This window comes from Phalacrocorax carbo, chromosome 5, assembly GCF_963921805.1.
Source record: "Phalacrocorax carbo chromosome 5, bPhaCar2.1, whole genome shotgun sequence".
Taxonomy (NCBI): domain Eukaryota; kingdom Metazoa; phylum Chordata; class Aves; order Suliformes; family Phalacrocoracidae; genus Phalacrocorax; species Phalacrocorax carbo.
The window spans coordinates 50,069,306-50,086,174 of NC_087517.1; the positions used below are offsets into that span (position 1 = coordinate 50,069,306).

Sequence of the window (16,869 nt, forward strand, 5' to 3'; positions counted from 1 at the left end):
AAGAGAAAGAAAACTGTTTATCTGTTAAAGAGTCTCTGAAACACAACTCTTTACTATCTTTTACCTAGTACAAGTGTTCCTCATTCAACAAAGGAACACTTTCTTTTTATCCTGTTTTACTAATTGGACTAATGAGAACTATATCAAAAGAGAACAAAAAAGAACTTAAATTAACATGTTAGTTCAGAGAAACTTTCTGCCCAGTCTGTTGCCCTTTTATTTTCTTGATTAAATAAAAATTAAAATGAAGAATGTTCTTACATGCCCTTCCTTTTCTTTAATGATATACGTTAGAGTATATATTTATGACTCCTGACTCCTGCAAATACCATTGCATAGTATGATATGAGATTGGATCCCTACTTTATCACCATGTTCAAAAAAAGTTTTTAGAAAGGCAATTTTTTCCCCACTACGCTTTCTCACCGCACTTCAGAGCATACACATTTACTTTGTGTAGAATACAGAGAGGGAGTTACTGATGCTGGTGACATTTTTACCCCGCACGCTTAGCAGACAGACACATCTTAGCAAGATGAGTGCTCCCAAAGCAGCAAGGACTGTCAGTTTTTCCACCAACAATGAGATCACAACTAGAATTAAAGAATTTCCTCTTCCATTGCATATAAGATTCTTTCGTTTTTCTTATTTGATTTCTTCCCCAATCCTCCTGGCCTAAAACACAAAACCTGAGCATAAACTATCTATTTCCCTCAGCACTTTAAGCAAAGTGGTTATCATCCCACCCAACTCTCAGGTTAGAATTCTGTATTTTAAAGAACTTTGCAACTCTAACTTAGAAATGGAATCAATTGCATGTTTATAAGAAAATGTGTTTACATTTATGTTCTCATTTATGCATATCCATAACTTAATGGAATAAATTATGTTAAGCAAGAAAGTGAAGCAATGCTAATCAGAGCAGAAATGTTTATGTGTTGAGCCTAATAGTTTCTCCTTCAAAGGGTCAGACTGGATATTCGTCTGTGCAATGCAAACAAAACAATTCCTCCAAAAGGGATTTTCTCATTTGAAATGATAAAGTTAAAATACTTATTCATCAGTTCTCCCTTACTATGTTGGCCAGAGAAAGTAATTTATATTCTACTGCAGGTCAGTGTTGCAAAAGTCCTTTACAGTTCTCTCTTACAACAGCACTTTTAAAGAGGAGCAAATAAATGATTTTGTGCTCTATACTGATGTGTGTGGTCCCACTGTCTTGAGAAGGAGTGCACGTAGTAATCAGAATTTTAGAGGATGTGAGAAAAAATTTCTTATTATGAGGCTTGTTTTCCTATACAATCACTCCCAAAGGGAATGACAATAATAATAGAGCCCAACAAAGCAGTGGGTAAACACAGAATATTGAAAATACTCTTCTCTGCCGGGACTAAATACCGATTTGTATGTTTAAGCCACATTGCTTTGGACATATGCAGATGTGTACAATTGAAAATTGAGCTTAAATAGACACACTACTTTTCTGAGAGGATTTGAAGATGCACTGGAGCGCTCATAGGAATTTGTGTGGTTTGTGCATTACCTCCATGGTAATAAAGAAAAATATTTGTACAGGGACAGAGAAGATCAGGGTGTTATAAACAGAAAATACGATCTACATAAATAGACCACTTTGACAATCTTCATGCATTTTTTCCTGCCAGCCTACATTAAGTAAAACTAAATTATTTCAGTGACCAAGAATGTAGCCATTATTTAGCAAAAAGTCTCAGGAAGAAACCTGGTACTTACACAGTAAGATGTCCTTGGAGTTAGCTAGTATTTTTTCTCAACAATGGGAGTCAGTAATGATTCAAAAATTCAGTATGTTTTCCATTAGATCCCCTTAATAACCTTTCTTATATTCATTTCACAAAGAACAACAAAGTTGTTCACAAAAAAATTGCTTAAGTCCAGAATAAGCAGGTTTCACAGGAAAATCTGATGCTTGCACCACTTCCATCATACTTCTGCGATCTCAGAAGTAAAGTGGCTTCCATCCAGAACAACTCCTTTTTAATAAATACATCTATCTTGGCTCTTGAATCCCAGAATCAAAGTTTCATATGGTTTTAGTCACAAGATACCGAAGTTACCCAGAAGCGCAGGAGCAGCAGAATTACTGCCTCAAAGTAACTCTCATAGTGTATATGGCTATATTCATGCTTTTCTGTTATGTTTGTTTAGCACTCTTGTATTTGGCTAAATAATACTTGTGCATGATACTGACACATTAATTTTCCCTGAGAACTATTAAAGTTACAAGTTTAATCAATTGCAGTAATTGCATCATCTTTGTTTTCAGTAAGATGAACTGAAGTAATTTTTACAATATCAGGAATAATAAAACAAGAGTAATGCATAAGGTTTTATTTAGTCATTCTAGCAGCAGACCTCAAAGGACTATTAGGATATATCTGTTTAAACTTAAAAATAACATGGATGAAAATAATCTCTCCATACATGCTTATTTTCAGGGTTTCTATATTTCTTCTCCAGATTAATTTATGCTACCTTATTTATTTTCACATCACCTGCTGCAAACTGCATGGATAATGTATTGCTTCTTGGTCTTGATATATAGATGATGATTTTCTGTCAATCATTAATTATATCTGTTGGTATGGGAAAATATGTTATACTAGCTTACAAAATTTGTTCAGCTTTAATTGCCACTGAGTTAAATATTGGGGCAAGGGAACAACTTCTAAAACCAAGACCATTAACAGCAGCTTCACATGACAGGAAAAAAACATTTTGTAAAAGCAATTAAGCAGCCTCTTCTGATGTTTACAAAGAAAACATTATAGAACTGACTAAAAATGAAATTGGCTTAAATACAGTAAATGCAAAAATGAATCCAGGGTACCGTTAACAAGTGGCATCCCTCAAGGGTCTGTACTGGGACAATTACTGTTTAATATCTTCATTAGTGGCATAAACAGCGGGATCAAGTACACCCTCAGCAAGTTTTCAGATGACACCAAGCTGAGTGGTGCAGTTGACATGACTGAGGGACGGGATGCCATTCAGAGGGACCTGGACAAGCTGGAGAAGTGGACCCATGTGAACTTCATGAGGTTCAACAAGGCCAAGTGCAGGGTTATGCACTTGGGTCGGGGCAACCCCCAATATCAATACAGGCTGGGGGATGAAGCATTGAGAGCAGACCTGAGGAGAAGGACTTGGGGATGCTGGTGAATGAAAAGCTGGACATGAACAAGCAATGTCTGCTTGCAGCCCAGACAGCCAACCACATCCTGGGCTGCATCAGAAGCAGCGTGGCCAGCAGGTCAAGGGAGGTGGTTCTGCCGCTCTGCTCTGCTTTTGTCAGACCCCACCTGGAGTGCTGCATCCAGCTCTGGGGCCCTCAGCACAGGACAGACATGGACCTGTTGCAGCAGGTCCAGAGGAGGGCCATGAAAATGATCTGAGGGCTGGGGCACCTCTTCTACGAGGACAGGCTGAGAGAGTTGGGGTTGTTCAGACTGGAGAAGAGAGGGCTCCAGGGAGACCTTATTGCGGCCTTTCAGTACTTAAAGGGGGACTACCGGAAAGATGGGGTCAATCTCTTTAGCAAGGCCTGTAGTGACAGGACAAGGGGTAATGGTTTTAAACTAAAGGAGGGTAGATTTAGACTGGATATATGGAAGAAATATTTTACAATCACTGCGGTGAAACACTGGAAGAGGTTGCCCAGAGAGGTGGTTGATGCCCCATCCCTGGAAACATTCCAGGTCAGGTTGGACAGGGCTCTGAGCAACCTGATCTAGTTGAAGATGTCCCTGCTCAGTGCAGGGAGGTTGGACTAGATGACCTCTAAAGGTCCCTTCCAACTCACCCATTCTATGATTCTATGAGTCATTCTTCACTAAGTAAAATGCAAAAAGCAAATAAGCAGAAGCAACTGTGAAAAGTTGTTGTTTTTTTTTTTCTCGCAGTCCAATACTTAGAAGTTGTTATCTATCATAGTTATAGATTCTTCATTTTACATACAAATTGGTCAGAAATCTTCCATTTTTGGTGACAGGTTCCATTAATAATGTGATACATATTTTATACACACACCAAGTATGACATTTATTGTGAACTTAATTGAAATATGTACTGATGATATCACCAGCAACAGCAGTGAGGATGGAAGAAAGCCAGGCATTGTGGCCTCTCAAATGAGTCTGAGGAGGAAAACCATTGAAAATAACAAGTGCTGGGAGATTATTGTATATTTCTGAGCCTTACTGCAAGATCAGTCAGTTTGATTGAAGAACGCAGTATCAGTCCTTTGGTTCTGGGAGAACAAGATGAAAAAAGCACACATCAACACTACTAGTTAGTTTCAGCAAGTTACATGAGGAAATAAACTCATATCGAGGCCTCTGTTTAACCAGATAGAATTAATAAGGAGGGAAATCAAAAGCAGAGAAAAGAAGAGTTTGTTGAAGACCACTAGACCTGAAGAAGAAAAGAGAGGAACAAAGAAATAAAGATACATTGTAAGATGTCCACCTATATAAGCCTTATTAGGATCTATGTACACGAGCCCCAGGGTTCAATAGTCCTATGCCTATTAAAATAACTTAGCCGTGGCAGTAATGCCAGGAGGCTGGGTGAAGGTTCAGGTAAGATTTTTTAGCCATTTCTTTCAATCTATACTGTCACGACTAAATTCCCATCAGTCACCAAACTAAATCACAGAATCACAGAATGGCTGAGGTTCAAAGGGACCTCTGGACCTATCTGGTCCAGATGCCCTGCTCAAGCAGGGCCATCTAAAGCCAGCTGTGCAGAATCATGTACAGACAACTTTTAAATATGCCTGAGGATGGAGACTCCACAACCTCCGTGGGCAACCCATGCCAGTGCTTGGTCACCCTCACAGTAAAAATGTGTCTCCTGACATTCAGAAGGAACATCCTCTGTTTCAGTTTGTGCCCATTGCTTCTGGTCTCATCACTGGGCACCACTGAAAAAAGCATGGCGCTCTCTTCATTACTCCTTCCCTTCAGGTATTTAAATACTTCTCCAGGTTAAGCAGTCCCAGCTTTCTCAGCCTTTTCTCATAGGAGAGATGCTCCAGTCCCTTCATCATCTTAGTGGCCCTTCATTGTACTCTCTCCAGTATATGTCTCTCCAGTGTCTGTGTCTCTCATACTGGGGAGCCCAGAACTGGACACAGCACTCCAGGTGTGGCCTCACCAGGGCTGAGCAGAGGGGAAGGATCACCTCCCTCAGCCTGCTAGCAATACTTCGCCTGACACAGCCCAGGATGCCTTTAGCCTTCTTTGCAGCAAGGGCACATTACTGGCTCATATTCAACCTGGTGTCCACCAGTCCCCCCAGGTCCTTTTCTGCCAAGCTGCTTTCCAGCTGGGTGGCCCCCAGTATATGAATTTTATATTTTTACATCTAACTTTGGAACATCTACGCAGCCTTTTTAGCCATTTTTTTAATAGTAGCATAATCATGGGCTTTTCCATATTTATTGCACAAGTTTTGGAAGAAAACAGCTGGTAACCGCAGCAATTAATAGACATAGACTCCTTGCACTGGAGGTTCAGAATGTCTAACTCAGTGTCTGATGTACTCAACTAGATCATATTTCACTACTAGTTATAATATTGAGTGCAGCAGCTGGTGAGTGTAAGATTTACAATGCCTTCTAGTAGACAAAACAACTTGCAAATGGATATTTCAAGCCATTTGCCAGGACCTTGAATTTAGCCCTGAATATATATTGGGAAATAATAACATTTTTCCTATTTTGAAGTTAGGATAGAGGGATCCTCTCATTGACCTAGTCCACTCAGCATTTTCAGTTTTTATTTTCTGTTGTAATTACTAGAGAAAATATTACATGGTACAAAGGTCAGCTTAATCCCACCTGGACTGCCAAACAGTGCATCAAGCACCTACAACAATTAGTAGTAGATCATCTTTAAAAGCTACCAAGATTTTGGTCTTGCTTCTATGCAGGCCATCAGGAAAAAACAATTTTAATGGTTTAGCCCTAATACTGAAAAGTTATGGACCCACTTCTAACAAAGTGCTAATTTTGCCCTGGAAGCAAAGATAATACTTAACTGAGCAAGACATTGAGCAAAATGAAACAGCTGAATCAGTCTGGAACAATGTATGGCTTGTAATAGGGTGTGGAAAAAAACCTGAAAATATCTACATTTGGGAGGAAGAAACAGAACACAAATGTCACTGTGTAAATTTTTGGTTTAGAAGATCCTATTATCAAACGAATAGGAGCAAAAAAACCAGAAAAGAGAACAGTTCAGGCATAGGTGTGGTCTAAGACATAAATAATACAGTGTGTGTACCAGAATCTCATTTCCAGTTAGTTATCAATCATAAAAAAAGAAATGCACATTGCTGTTTGCTTTTTGTGGGATTCAGTTTCCTCCTCTCTGCTCACAGTTGTGAAATATTACACGCAGCTGTACTAAAATACAAGGTACAGGCCAACCATGTGAACTAGATTGCTGTGAATAACTGATCTGACCGTTTTTTTACTGCATCATGTTTTACATGAACTTTACTGGAAATCACTTTATATTCTCCTACTCATTGAAGAGGAAGATATTAAATAACAAGTGAGCCAAGAAAACAGAGACTCCTCCAGAAACTTTTCCAGGCACTGATGATTCCCTTTTTACAGCTACGTTTTTTTCTGATCTCCCAATTTGTCAGATTTTGTTTCATTTTCTGGTGTAACACTGACTGAACATGTAGGATTTCAGTTAGAATACCCATGCATACAATAAACATGCATGTGCTGCATCTAAGTGTGAAATCTCTTCTGTTCATTTTCTCTTTTGTGTTCCCAACTGTTGCTGAAGTGACTCCTACACATTCTCAACTCTATACACTTTTATGCTGTTCCTGTTATTGTCAAGACTCATTACCAGCTGCTAATATAAGAAGAGCTGGACAGACCCAGCTCTCTCCCAGAAAACTCAGCTCATATCCATGGAAGACATAGCACGTTCTTTCACTCTAAAAGCCAATGGAAAAGGTTAGCAAAGACTGTATTCAAAGTTTCTCAAAGGGATTGAGAAACCAGTTTGAAAACCAACACTGGCATTTTATTAAAACACAGTGATATTTTAGATTAAAAATATTTTCAAACTATTTCTGACTTTTTTTATGCTTCCAGGCCTTCAGCAAGTTCTCAATTAAAATGTCTTTAAATATTGCTTAGGGGAAAGTAACGCAGATTAACTTTTTTCCGCCAGCTATTAAAGCAAGCCACTTCATTCATATAATTAACCTATTCAACTGCAACAAAGATTATTTAACTAAAACTTTGCCTCTTTGACTGATTTTTATGTTTCAGTTCCCTTCCCTTTCCTTCCCCTTTTTCTTATTTTTCCTCCTTAATTGTTCCATCCACTTAAAATTTCTTGCAAGAAATGTCAAACTTAATATGTTATGCATTTGAGAAGATAATTCAGATGGTTTGTTTTACACTGTGTATCTATGTTTAATATGACCTCACAAAGAACTCTCTTATCTTGCACAAAGAACTTTCAGATTTTGGACTTCCCATTTGTTCAGCTGAAGACTTCCGTGGTTTGTGAGACTGGACAGAAAGAAGCAAGCAAAAGGAAGTTAAATTATGTAAAGGCTATTTGCTTCCACTATAAAAAAAACCAAGCTAGGGAGGAAAAAACCCCATGAGGTTTTCTTTGAAGAATCTCCTTGCCACAGCAACCAAAGGCTTTTTAGAGCTAACAGATGAAAAGGTCAATAATCCCTGGTTCTTGAAAATCTGGGGTTTAGTTTCCTCTCATGCCTCTACATGAAAGCACCTCTAGAATTCATATTTCTATTTGATTCAAATGTTTAGCAGCAACTTAAAAATGCTTACAGCAGGCAGACCAATACTGACACACCTGAATGACAATTACTTTCTGCCAGATTTCCATGTAGAAAGACAGTAGATATGTTGCGGTCAGAATTATATAACTGCAGTCTGAGAGCTAAGTCCCTTTTCCATGGAGCACTAGTAGGGCTACAAAGATGCAACTGAGAAATAATGGCAGACAATGATGCAAATGAAGACAGGGAATGCTCCAGCATTCTCTCAGTAGGCTTTCTGTTTTCACACCACAAATTCACAAAAGATCTATTCATTGCGTTCTGTGCCAAGCAAGAAAGTAATATATGTTTTTGACCTTCAGTGGCTTGGGACCATAACACTTACGCTAAATCTCCCCTTCACCACATCGCTTGCCTCCCATGTGTTACCTAGAAAACACTAAATCTTCAAACTATTTTCCTGTTTAGTCCAGGAACAAAGAAATACTGCAGAAGTTGTTCCTAGTTACAAATAACTAGTGAAAAGTGTTACTGTGTCTACCAGGTCTGATTAAATGGGATTAGATTACAAAAAAGCTGACAAAGGCAAAATAAAGCTTTATGCTGCACTTTCATTTGGACAGTACAATCTATGTTATCTTCTGTAACCACAAGCTGTTTTAACCTCACACTTAAATTGCCCTGTATTAGCCAGATTTTAATGGCTATGCTTGTGCACTTCTGCAACTACAGATTGTTTATCCAAAATTTTAATAAGCTGTATAACTTAAAGAATGACTGTCCCAAAGATGAACACACTGTAATGTTCTGGCAACAGATCAGAAGGTCTTTGCCACAGTCATATTAAACCCCAAAATTTTTCCCCTCTGTCCAAAAGTCCACCCAGAAACAACACAGGGTTAAGTGCTGAATTGTTAGCATGTATAATTGTTTACCAAATCTGTTAGACTAGCGGGGAAATGTCCAAAATTCAGATATGCTTTGGATTCAAATTAATAGTATTCCAAATAGCATTCAATAGTATCCCAAATGTTCTTTAAAAAACTATTGCAATTACCAAAAAGCAAAGTTAGCATGCAAAGCTACAAATAAAGTAAATTAAAAATTGGGTACAGATCAAGGCTAGTAGTTGTCTAAGAGCTCCCCTTTAACAACTATGCAGGAACATAGTCTGGAAACTAGAAACCACTCTCACTTCTGGCTCAAATCCATTGCTGAATCTTTTGAGTTATTCCAGGCCAATCTCAGACTGGTAAGCAGCAGGAGGTAGCACCTGCTTTTATGTTTTACTCAATTTCTTCTGTTGTATTTTGGGGATATCTACATTGTCAGTTTCTTTCAAGGATTCTTCTGCCTTTGTGTTCCACATTGCAGTTATGCTCCATCACTTCTGGGATGTCTTTCAAAGGAGGACAGTTAGGTTTCTGCCCAATAGACACCTCTGTTCCAACAGGCAATACAAGTTAAGATCAAGACATGCCTTGCTCCCTCTCACTGGCTGTCTTCTCAACTGTTAATACATCAAACCTGGTGCCTAACTCTTTGTATGCAAATATGCAAATATGCACTATCAAAGACATGTTAGGAGAGCAAAGATAAGGTAGGCAACAAAGTGGCCCTATAGTAATCTTTGGTTCCTTGTAAAGAAATATTAATGGTTACTTGAAGTATCTTTAAAAACGTTAAAATGCCTCAGGCTCAACAGTAGGTCAGAGGGAGAGGTCTTCAAAACCCAGCTGGACAACCTGCTCTAGCTGACCCTGCTTGAGCCAGAGGGTTGGACTCGATAATCTCAAGAGGACTCTTCCAACCTCAACCAGGTTTCTAAAAGGACTGAAAGTGCAAAGGCTTGTAGGGTACCAAGTAAGAGACAAGCCCAAATGTGGTTCGTGCCTGATTTCCCTCAGTTGAATGACCTGAAGAACAGGTGCTGTCCATGGAGCAGTCCAAAGGTACACAGACATAATTAGTGATCGGATAGCATTTAACCAAGGCAAGTTTAAACCCAGATTTAGAAACAGGTTCATGTGACATAAATAGGCCAGAAATCATATGGGTAAATTCTATCAGAAAATATGTAATAAATAATCCTATCAACTCTTCTCCTGGACCTAAGGAAGTGGCTGAAAGTCAATTTTAAACCACAACCTTTTACTTGTACTACAGAGTACTAAAGCAATCGCTTCTAAAACAAAACCAACAAATATTTTCTTGTCTGAATGCAGCAGCTGTAAGTATGATCAAATCCTCCTGCTATGCAGATTCATGCAAAGAATGTAGGCACTATTTATAAATATAAAACCACTGAAATTCCCATTGTAGCAACTTGTACGTTCACAAGAAGAACATTTAATTAATTTTTGCATCGCTCTCACTCAATACAGTCCAACTGCTTGCCCTCAATGAAACCAACTTGCATAAGTATCAAAAGCAACTGAGTTGAGGAGGTTTTCCAGAAAAGGAACTGAAATTTTTAATGAAGAGTAATATAAAATGAACAGACTGGAAATTTTTCTTACTGCATCAAATCTTCCCCACTTAGAAGAGTCTGAGAGAATCAGATGCATACATCTGCAATCACTTCATTTTCCATTCCTCAATTTGTTGCCATACCTCTACAGAATCACCATCTGGTCCTACCACTAGACCACTTACTAGAATGGTAATCAGAGACAAAAAAAATGGAAATGCTGTTTTTTGTCACTGCCTGAACTACTACTTTTACTTCTTCCACTCAAATTCATTCGTCATCGGTCCCCTAGGAATACCCTCACATAGGACTTTGTATCTACTAAAGCAAAGCAGTATGTAAAAAAAGTACTTTCTGGGCTTTACATGTTGACCTAGATATGTCCCTTCCAGACAAGCATTATATCATTTTAGCTGATATTATGCATGCTTCCTATGGGAAAGCTCCCCATGGGCAGAAAGTTGATGGCTTAGATTTATCATTCAAAACTTCTAAAATGGTCACATTTTGTGAATAGTCTCCAGCATTTTCCAGAAGATTTTCAGTAGCTACAGGAAATACTAAAGAATTTTTGACACGGATTTTATCTTTTCAAAAATATAAATTAAATCACACTTCCTGTATGAAATTTATTACACTGAAACCTGAGGAGTCTCAGGGTTTTTACTTTCACAGACAAAAAGCAAGTTTTGTTGCAATTCATAATCTTTAAGAAACGATCAAAAAGTGAGACTGCAAACCTTTTTGCAATATATATTCTGTTGTTACTTTTGCAGAAGTACAATGCCTTGTGATAGTGAAGCTGCTTCCTCTTTTTTTTTTTTTTACTAACCTGGAGTTTGAACACTGAGCTGAAGACGTCAGTGGTGAATTGGAACCACCTCTCCCCATACTAGGATCCATTATGTGAAATATCAGAGCAGGTGAGCCTGAGTACAGTGTTCTACACTCCCTCCTGTTTAATCTATCCTGCTTATTTCAGGCCTCCTCACAACCATCTTAGATTGGTTCCCTTTGTTTATATTTTCCTACAGTGAAGGGACTAGACAATACCATGCAATTTTACCATTTTCTCATTTTATGTCACACACAGTTCTCTCCCCTATTCAGCAGCCCCCACAGCAAAACTCAACTGTGGCTAATAATGCATCTTCCCTTTTTGACAATGTAATGCACTGATAATCTGGAATTGTCTGCAAGTTTTTTTCTAAGTGAACTGCAAGGCAATAATGAAGTTACTTTCTTAGAGCAACAGTGAACGTATTTCAATATTTTCTATATGATGCATCTTTACATATGCTATTTACACATCAAAATTCCTGGCAGACTTAGCTACTCCAGATAGGCCATTAATCCAGATGCTAAGACTGGCAAGCTGTCTTGAAGTGATAACGTACATGCCTACAGTAGACTAGATAAAGTACATCAAAGAGGTGACAGAGAGTCTGGTCTGTGGAAGGAAGTGCTTACAGTAGAATTTCTGCATTCTTCCACCACTCAGAACAGCTACGTTGCTGTAGAAAAGTGAGCCATTTCAACATCTGTGCAATTTATGCGTGGGTGCCACATGGTGACATCTTGTGCCACATAGTGACCTGTTGTAGAACAATATTTCCAGTTGGTAGATGGGGGGAGAAGGAAGTGAGCAACAGTAAAGTAGTATAAAATTAAATACCTAGTTGATGTCTGAGGACAGATAGGTTTTTATTGCAATTTAAATAAGCTCAGCAGGGTGACATTTTTCTGTCACTTCCCCTTTCTCAGACTTTTACCTGTGCAGTTCTTCAGACACAGCAGGCCAGCAGTTCTCTGAGAAGCCAGCATTTTGGTGGTTTATACCATCTAAAATGATGACAGGCCATTTTAACCTTTTAATCTTACCTCATAAATAAAGTAAAATGAAAGGATTTTTAAACTTGCAGGCTCTTACAGAGAAGTGATAGAGGTAAAAAAAAGAGCAGGTTTTTTTCTTCTTGGCTACTACTGGAAATGCTACTTAACCCACTCAACTTGTGATTAAGTTCACTGCTGTGTTCAGAAGATGATTCTTGGGAAAAATTCACAGAGAAATAGGTTTATATGGAAGATCAAAATAGTTCCTACACTGTAGATTAAGGGAACTGGAGAGACGAACTAGGGACTAACTGTTCACAAAGATTGAATATACATTTAGACTGTAAGCTTGGAAAGATTTTCCAAGCTCACCCAAAGCAATTCCCTGTTCAAGCAGTCACTTAGTCACAAAAGTGACTTTTCATGTTATTCTGATCTCTGTCTTAGAAGTCCCACGAATACTATGGACTATTTCTAATGGAGGGCTCCTCTAGAGCCTTCTTGCTCTCATTTTCAGACTCCATAAAGTCACAGAACCTCTATCTGTTTGATTTTGTATTCTTTGGTTTAAGATGTGTAGAAAATAATCTGGTTTTCTCTCTCAAAACTGAAGGCCTTATTCACAGATCTGCTTTTGGTTATCTGCCTCTTAATTTATAGTGTATCAAGCTTCCATCATTTAAGTCACAAGCATTTTCTGTGGCCAACTCTTTTATATCATCTTTGTAGCAATTTTTATGACACACCCAAACCAAGCTAAATAACATCACCCCTTTCTAATTCAGGGAACAATCCATGAAGAAATACGTTAACTGTCAAATCTGGGAATGACTAAGGCTCATCACTGTAAGTGGCATTTTTTTTCTAACTCTTATCAGGAAAGCTGAAAATCTCACCGTCGTGTAATTCTCAGAACTATTTCCTAACACCATTGGAAGTCTGAAAACATCTATACAGGTTTCAGTATTGTCCTACGATAACTTATTTTACTGTTCTTAGCTAGATTTCCTTTTGATCCAAACCTGTTCTCCTTAAGCCACGTTACCTCTTTTTTGTTTGGTTTTTGTTTGTTTGTTTGTTTATGTCTGATCATATTCTGAGTGTGTTGCATTACCCACCTGCCTTAACAGCAGCTAAATGTATACATAGTGGTTTTGTATATGGCATACCTCTCCGTACCTACAGTCCAGTCATGATTCTCATTCCTCCATGTTCCTCTTATCCCCACCCTGTCTAGTTTCATTTCCACTATCATCTCAGCTTCCTCTGTTGTGTTACCAGGCTGTGGTATTAGTATATAAATATTTGGTTTCTTACTGACCACACCCAGTCTCTGAGATGAGGTGTACTTTCTTCAGCACCTATACTGCTTCCTGTTTTCATCTGCACGATTCCCTTTGCTGTCTTTCTCTCTACTGAGCTTATTCCTTTGTGTTTTATTGTATACATATTTATCTGATTTATGTTCTTGGTTGAGCAAATACTAAGCCTCAAAATCACACAAGTCTCTCCCCACCTTCTTCCAGTGTTCCTTAGTTTAAAATTTATCAGTGCAGAGATTTATCCAGGTAATTGGACAGGAGATGATTTGAAGTAGGTCACCAATTAGGTCTTTACCTTTTTTACACACCTCTCATAGCACAGTTCGTAATCACTAATACAGCAGTCAGAAATGCAACATAGTGGCTCCGCACGAGTGTTGGGGCTACCGGCAGAAAAAACGTTGTGGCAGGGGGAAGTCTATAAGGCTTGAATATAACAGTGGATTACCCAGTTCAGGCTGGTTCCTGCACTATATTTTTTAGATATTTGTCCAGTGTTATTTTTGCAGTCTACTTTAAAGCATTTTGCAGTCTCATAGTTATGCTTCCTCCAAATTTTTCAGCTCATTAATTCTTCTAGTACTTCCTTTGCATCACAGTAAATTCCTCTCCTCCTTTGGCACTCACATGCTTCAGCTTTTGCAGACTGTTATCATGATTCCCTCTGAGTTATCATTTCACATTTTCCTCCCAAGTCAGTTTTTCCAGACCATAATCATTCTGCTGCCATGCCTTGCTCTAGAATTTTTGCAGTTTTTCAACATCTTTTTATGAGCCCTCTACTTACACAGAATATTCATCCTGCCTTAGTGAACACACATTATCTAAAAATAACACTGACATTTTTTCCACTGTCATATCTATGATTTACAACCTCATTACTGAATGAAGTCATAGAATTATAATACTCATCATGCTGACAACTTAACCACTACTTGATTTTTTTCTCCCAGTTTTAGTCATGCTTTGTCTCTTATTGTGTAGTACACCTTTTGGGGATGAGGAAACATCCTTCAAGAGCTCTACATGAAACCTTTACAGGGTAAAGAGTTGGGGGTGGGGGCTTCCCTCCCTTTTTTTTATTTTTCTTTTTAACAAAGAGGCAGTCTTTTGGCTTGCAAATAATGGCATAGAGACTCAGCAACCTATCTATGGTTCGATGTGAGTAATAAAAATGAGTTGTAGAGAGGAAGCAAAGAGTTGTGGAAGAGAGAGAGAGAAAATTAAAAAGGAGAAATGCATGAGAAGAGGAGAAGGGGAAAAAAATGAAGGGTAGAAAGAGTAGAGTATAAAATCTTTCCAGTGGGTCCCGATACTGGAGCACACTTATGTACAAATAACTATGCAACAGATACCAGAGCACTAGCACCATGGGCACTAGTGTATATTGGACTTTTTTTGTTGTAAGAGTATACAGCTCCCCCTTGAAATTACTTCAGGCAGTTCAAAGGAAACATTGGCTGCTCACAGAAATCCTAAGAAATCTGGAGAAGTTCCAAGATTTTTTTTTTGTCTTTGCCAGTCATTTGGAAACAAGATCTACTGAAGGAGAGTGAAATCGGGCTCACTTGGCCTGCCTGTATGTTCCAGAGCCCTGCAAGAATCTTTCCTTTTTCTTCCTCCATTCGAGGATCTAGCTCAGTTTTTCATTAAGTACTTTTAGGTCATATTTTTATGAAGAATAAAAAGCACTACGAAAATGCCAAATTATTATTAAAGAAGAATGGAAAATTTTATATACAAGGTTTAGCTAATAGCTCAAATATCCTCATTACTTCTCTGTCTTTTTGAAAGGATGCCAGACAGGGCTCAATTTCAATATCATAGATCAAGAAAAACATTTTCTTTTATGCAGGGAAAGGGGAAGAAAGGAGGGAGAGACTGGCTATGTAGGTAAATACCTTCTAGTGAGGAAAGAAAATCCTTAAATAAATAAGTTTTAAGGCTCTGAGTTTGGAAACATAACAGTCCTATAATTTTAGATGCTTTAGTTGCTTGGGTTCAGGTCAGTCTTATGTAGAGAGAAACATATTTCCATTTGCTGGTGGCTTAGTAGCTACTATTGGTTGGTCCACTTATTAGAGCCATATAACGATATCTGTTTAAAAATCATATTTTAAAGTTCTGCCAAGTTTTGAAACAAAATTTTTCTGGATGTCTGCTGGGTTAAGGTAAACTTAGTTTTTAGAGAATTTCAAGAGGAATAGTTTGGTCTTTTCAAATGTAAAATTAATAATATATTATTTTATTAAAATATCCATACTTCTGACACTTTTTTCCTTTCAATTCTTCTAACACCCACATAGTTTACAGTTTTACATGGGAGTGGTTGTTGCATCAGGAGCATGCCATATTCCAATCCTGTGAGTGCTGCTGAAATTCTAAGAGTAACTGCACTGTTAACTGATGCAAAGACTGTGATAAGAACTCAAGACACTTGTCTACAAGGCAGCACTTCTGGAGGCCTTTTTTAATTTTGCCTTTTGAACACCAAGCAGGTTGCATAGAACGCCTCTCTTTTTTTTTGATTGCAAGGTTAAGGTTCCAAAATGAGGAAATATCAGCATTCATCAGTGTATAATCATAATTCTGTCCCATTGCATGCATAAGGAAACCACCTTCACAATTTCACAATCATATATTTTCCTCCTTCACAATACCTTGTTCAGCATGCAGACTACAAAACACTCTGGGAAAGCAGGAAAGCTCTGAAGTAAAAGTGATTATTGTTGGTAGCACTCATAATCCTCGTAGAATCTGGGAGGTGTATAGCAGTTAGAATAAGGGACTGCAGGAGGAAAAAGTGTGGTCAGGGTTCAGGTGAAAGTCCTCTCTCTGCCACATATTTTCTACCTGAAACTGGAGAAGTCCTCTTGAACTAAAATTTTATGTTTTTAAACAAGCGAAGGCTACATGTTAACTCCTGGGTGTCTGAACTGAAACTTCAGCTCCAGTAAAAGAAATCTCATTGGTTCACAGCTGCAAGTGAAGTTAGAGAAAGCTATACTTTGAAAGTATGAACTTCAGTTTACTCCTACATATTCCCAAACATGATGTACTGCATGTCTCACTTTTGTCAGAACTGCACATAGTGTTAACAAATAGAACTGCATTGTTGCTAAACAAGCTAATTTTTTCTTTTAATTGTAAAACCTCAAGGAGGTGATAAGATTTGCTTGTCTCAGGAGCTTCTGTAAAGACAAACTACTACTTTTGAAGCATTCAGGCACTACAGAAAAGCACCTGTCTTGGTCATCAGACACAGTCCCTAAATGCCAAAGAACAATGAGACATAAACAAAACACTGAAAAGATGCTCATTAAGTGGGCATTGTCTGTCATACACTAAGTAAGTCTGTGGTCCTGGGAGGGTGAGGAGAGGAGGAAGCATGTGATTATGCATTCAAGAAAGCATTGT

The 16,869-nt window shown here is 38.2% G+C and overlaps 1 protein-coding gene across 1 annotated transcript in view; it reads right to left on the reverse strand.

Annotated features, from left to right (window-relative positions):
- Positions 1-3,794: 3,794 nt before the first annotated feature.
- The window catches only part of PDHX (pyruvate dehydrogenase complex component X), a 93,718-nt gene continuing 80,643 nt past the window's right edge, over positions 3,795-16,869 (reverse strand). Inside the window, exon 12 of the transcript XR_010373093.1 lies at positions 3,795-3,836. The gene's annotated coding sequence lies outside the window, so the exon portion shown is untranslated. The remainder of the gene's footprint in view (positions 3,837-16,869) is intronic.